The sequence below is a fragment of the Pipra filicauda genome, unplaced genomic scaffold (assembly GCF_003945595.2).
Source record: "Pipra filicauda isolate LSUMZ 115617 unplaced genomic scaffold, ASM394559v2 scaffold42_size3861933_pilon, whole genome shotgun sequence".
Classification (NCBI taxonomy): domain Eukaryota; kingdom Metazoa; phylum Chordata; class Aves; order Passeriformes; family Pipridae; genus Pipra; species Pipra filicauda.
In genome coordinates this window covers 2,327,683-2,333,682 of record NW_024104565.1, presented here as the reverse complement: position 1 = coordinate 2,333,682, position 6,000 = coordinate 2,327,683, and positions in this window count along the sequence as shown.

Sequence of the window (6,000 nt, the reverse complement as noted above, 5' to 3'; positions counted from 1 at the left end):
CCAGAAATGCTACAGGCCACCAGAAAAACAAAATCAAACAAACAAGAATAAGATTAAATCCATTTTCTGTCACCTCTGCAGATAGGACAAAAAGTAATGATCTCAAACTGCATCAAGTGAGATGTAGATGAGACAACACTAGTCAGAATAGCAAAGGACTGGAATTGCGTGTGTGGTGAGGTGGTACGCTCTTTGTTATCAGAGGTTTTAAGAATAACTCTTCAGATGTTTAAGTAGAAACACCTGTTGAGGAGTCTAGGCATAGCCAACTCCTACTACTTTGCGAGTAGTAGGTAGTTCTACTTTGCGAGTAGTAGGCAGTTTTACTTTGTGAGAGGTGGATGTGCTAAATGACCTACTAAGATTCCTGGTGGATCTACTTCCGTTGTTCTACTACTCTTAAAAAAAGAACAAAGAAAAAAATCATTCATTAGCTTCTACACAGTATTATATTTGTAAAAAAAAACAAACCCTCTTTTGTTTTCTAATGCTGTTCTCCCCCGGGGTTGCAAATAACGTAGGGATTCTCAGGCTTCTGATCATTGTTGTCTGGATGCATAATTTCCATGTCTTCCCATCCTCTGCATAGTCATAGAAAATTGTTTTACATTTGAGGAGAAAGAAAAAATCCCTTGGCGCTCCATCCTCATCACAGTAACTTGGAAAGAGAGGTGTTTTACGTGATCAAAAACACACACTCCTTTTTGGAAAGTGATTTTTGTATATATGATCTTGGCTGCAGAGGCCAAGAGTTAATGACATGTAGTTGTACCCATTGCATATAAGGGTTTTTTGTCACTGAAGGTAATGCAGAAGCCACAACTACAGCAGAGCCCATTTCTGTTATATCCTTCAGATTCCATAATTGGTTGGGATTGTTCCTGGAGTTAGTCTACACCACCTTCAAGTTTATTCGAAGTGATGAACACTTGTCCTAACTCTGTAATTAAAGCCTCTTGGCTTTTCATGTTAAAGTCCATAGGAAAGAAGTTTTTAAAGTAATAAGATGATTATCTATTCAACAACATGTGTACACATGTCTTTTGGAATCCATTTGGTTCTTGATACCTGAACATACTCAGACATGAGCCTTGCTGCAATCCCATTAGACTTTGCTGGTTCATAATTATGGAGCTGGGAAGTGTAGTGGCAAAACTTGAATACGCCCTAGGCACAGTCAGCAGTGTCCACAGAACCTGGCTGGTCACTGAGGAAGAAGTTTTGCACCCAGCATCAGATTAAGGAAATGGGCACCTGAAATATTGACAACAGCAGCCTATCTGCTCTGTAAGCAAGAACCTAGGTTTTCTAAACTTTTAAAGAAATATTTAGTGTTTCTAAATCACTTCTAATTCTCACAGGAAAGGCCCTATGTCAAAGCTGAATATTACAGTTTAATCTGCATCCCTACTGTACAAGACAAGTTTTGCTTATCACCTATTAATTTATTCATTCTTCCTATGTTCAGAAACCACTGTCATGATAGGCATATCTGTAACATCAAAACACCAGAGGAATTGTAATCCCATAAGATGTTATTTCTTTAATCAGCCAGATTATATTCAACTAAATATGCATTATATTAATGGGAGAACAGATATACTAAAAGATGATAAACAAGCTACCATTTTGTAATGTAAAGGGAATTAAAAAGCAGTGCATAATATTTGTATGTCCTACATGTATAAAACTGCTTCGCTTCCAAAACACTAACCCTGCAACTTCAGTTAGAAAAATCCATCCAGTCATTCAGCTGCATTAATATGATACAACAAAAAGATGACATAAAACACTATTTTATTTTTCCTTCTCTTTTTGTTTCTACTAAGAATAATGGAAGTAAGAAAAACTTGTTATGCAAAGTAAATTATTCAGTAAGTTAGTCATAATTCCTATAGAAAGAGAATATTGATTTTTATGAAAAGGCTCAAATGAGAGGATGTAGAGCATCCTTTTCCCACATAGGTTTTGGGGGCTAAGTACTTCAACCACATTCAGAAACAATTGCACTTCTAAAAAGAAAAGTATATCGATAATCAAACTGCAAGACCATAATACATTTATCTCGGTAATAAAATTTCTCTCATGGAAAAGACAACGGATTAAAAAAAAGAGGAACATTTATACTGGGCAGAATGATTCATTGGAAAAAAATAATAGATGAACATTTCAGCCTAATTTGTTTTTTTCCATGGCAAAATCAATGACCTATGATGTACAGTAAATTAGTTAATTATGTAAGATGTCAAACCCTGTAAAGGATGTAAGATTTGATTTTACAAATCAGTTCTGCCTGTGAGAAGTTTTTCAGCAGTAAGTACTAGTGATTAAAATGTCAGCAGGAAGGACTGATACATATTCTACCATTCTAATAGCAGAATATAATAATTGCATGCTTAGAAAGTCTATATAATGACAAATACAAATTTCAAATTATTTTAAAGAGTGATTTAAACTGAAAATTAAAAAAAGAAGCACTAAGTTACAGCAAGGTGGTCTCCATATGGGGCCTTTTTTTTAATCAGAACATACTCTACAGCTGCCTTTGCAGCACATTTACCATCCTGCCAGCCAGAGGACCTGTGTTTGGGGACAGTGTCAGATTGTCTGTGTCTGGCTTTTGCAAAAAATGCACATGTTCTGAACAGGATGCAGTTGCAATTTCTTAAAATACTCTCATGTTCTCAGTTATTTGCATTCTTCGATTTCCAGCCAGCCAAATCCCAACAGGAATTGACACTTTCAATGAAAGCAGTTTCTTCCCGCTTTCTATGGCATAATATAAGCCACAGCAGAATTCCTGTAGGCTTTCCCTTACCTCTTAATGTACCACTTACTTTCAATATAAGATCCAGTCGCTTCTTCCTAATAAGTCTAGTATTGCTATTTTTAAGTGTGAAAGGAACATGTTGCATCACCCAGTGGTGACAGCTCTAAACTGAACTCTACAGTGGCAGTATTTGATAGACAATGTCTTCTTTAAAAGATAAAGTGACATTATGTGTATTTCATATTTACCAAAATGTAGACCGCTGGAAAAAAGTGGCAATGGAAAATTTTTGGGGCTCTGAATTTGGAAATCTTCCTACTCTAACTTTTTTTGGCATTGTTCTCCTGTTTAGCATCTCCTTCTTACATTTTGTTTTCATTCAATTTGCACTGTATTTACTGGCAAGAATACAGCTTGTCCTGTTTTCCTGTTGTTATGGTTATGTTCTGCACACTTCAAGACTTCTGATATTTTTTGAATCTTAACTTTCTCAAAAACTTTTCTTTGGAGCAGTGCAGTCCCTGAAGCAACTTCTTTAAAATTTCCTTCTAGTTGAATGCACTGCAAAGCAAGTATGTGACTATTTGTTTTAAGATGGAGCCTATGAGAGTGCAAACATCTGTCAGCCTCTCTGAAGCAAAGAGCTGAGTTGTACATGGTATGTTCTGTGTCTCATCTCAACTTCTCACCACAAACATCTCCAAAGCATTAACATGTTTTCATATTCACTCAGTAAAGGACAGTTAGAGTTTAAAAGTGGAGACACTGGACCAACTTAGAGAATTACCACCTTGCTACAATCAGACAGTCTCTGACTTAGTGTGCAGCGCTGCAGGAGTAGATTTCTACTCACTGTAGAAATCACGCTATGAGTAATTTCCCTTGAAAAACATAAGACAATGATGTAAATGTTATAAAATGTTTCACAGTCGCCCTGCCAAACTTCTTTGGGATCTTCCAGCCCTGCTTTAATTTACAAAAGTCTTGAGCTATGTAGAAAAACAGCACGTGGGGTACTCATGTGCCTTCACTGTTCCCCATTTAAAAACTTCTACCATTAAGTAATGTTATACCAAATCTTCTGAAATTATATTGATTTTTTTGCAGCTCAGAATTTTCTCAGCCATGAAGTTCCTGTAAAATTACTATCATCGCCCCCTCCTACTTTTGGTTCCTTATTTATATTTCATCTATTCAATGGAAAAGACCTTTCAAGCAGAGTCAGGGGATGAGAAGTAGAGGCATCTCAGTGGAGGGAGCATCTGTCTGGCTGAGACAGCAAATATGTGGGACTGTGTTCAGGTGAGTTGTGGCTCTGCCCCAACAGCAAACAGTATGGAAAATGGTTTTAGATTTCCATGCCCACAAGCCTGGAGAAGTTGAAATGTCTCAGCTATAATATAGGATGGGTTGCAGTTACATGAACTTCAGCTGCCTATTAGTATTAGAAAATTTGACTGGTAATTGATAGGCACTAAAAGTCTTTTTTTTCATCATATATTCCCCTAAGAATTCAGAGAACACAAGTGAAAAGCCTCTGCAAAAAGAGAAAATACACTGAGTTATAAAATGGATATAGAAGAGAATGTATCCTCTGTAATAAGTTTAATGAAGGGGCCACAGAAACCTCCTGTAGCCCCCCATTTGTTTAACAGTTAGTCCACTGTATACATATACAATACATAGTCACTTGTCCTTGTCAGGATCATGTCTGTGGGAAGTCCAAAGGCTAAAAAAGCCATTTCCACATTTCTGAAGTTTACATTTAAAGCATTGGGAATTCAAGAACCAAAACAAACCAAAACCAACCCAGCTTTTGACTGCCCTAGGTTTCTCAAATAGTATCTCATCCCTACAACAAACATTCTTCTTTGGTTTTGTCTGAGGGCTTGGTCTATTCATGATTTATTTCCACCTAATATTTATGCTTCTGGATAAAAGGATAAGAAGTTTCAAGACATCCGTGTTCAGTTTTGCACCTACTTCCCCTGGCTTAAACAAACATACCACATTTACATTACAGAAGATACAGACATTTTGGTTACTTTTGTTAACAATATTTGCAGTAATGAAGATTGGGAAAATTTTAGCTCTTCATCCTGAGAACAGTTAGAGGTACAAGGCTGTCATTTGGAAGGGGAGCTTGAATGAGGATGAAAGGCGTAGTTTATCCTCTAATTCCTATGATCCATAACTGTATTGATGCTTATGACAGAACTCTTAAGCTAATAACAATTAAAGTAATTATTAAAATATCATTTTGAGGAGAAATTCTACTCTTGCAGAGACAAACAAGCCAATCAAATCTTTGAATTCGATGGGAGAATCACACTTTTGACCCTGTATCATAATTTCTTCCACAGCACTTGCATTTCATACATATGCAGAACAGTGATGTAGTTTTTTCCTGACCTGGGATCAGACACAGATGATCACAGCAAGAATAATTCCCCATCACATTGTTTTTGGCACAAGGAACACAGGCTAAAGTCCAGAAGAGTGGAGATGGAGCTGGTGCAATGTGCAGATTTCAGAGTAGTAGCCTTGTCCTGCCATCCTTTTCTGGTTATCTGTCCTGAAGGAAAGGGTGATTTACACACCACGTGATCTCTGTATGTATTTGGGGGTTTTCATTATGCGATTCAGGGTGAGATTTCCTACCCAGACGCCCATCTGTGATCTCCCATCCTTTGGCCAACATAAGACTGAAATTGTAAGAGGTCTGTAACTCATCTTAGGATATAAGCAGGGACTGTCACACACGGTCCTTGAAACACTCTGCTGTCCATGGATAAATGCCATGAAATAAAAATGGCAAGGCTGAGGAGAAGGTAATATGACCTTTGTTTTACAGTAAATTAACAATTTTCATAAAGTTATAAACACGGTCTTTTTGCTTTATGTTGCTTGAATATGAAAAAGCAAAAACAGATTAAGCAGATCTTCAAAAGACATTCTGTACTGTTCTTGTAAATGCAAATGACATATGATTGAGCTTGCTTGTGTTAATTGGAGATAAAAAGAAAGGAAAAAAAAAGGTGACACCTTTTGAAAGAGCTTCCCATAAAGGCAATAGGAGCTGCTTTTACAAGGTGTGATGTTAAAATCTGGTTTAGCTCAATCACCAGCACATGTGCAGTCCCACTGAAACAGCTAAGGTCGCTGCAGCAAGAGGCGGGAAGTAAAATACAGTGGCAGCAAAATAATATCAGAAGCAACGACGGGGTAAT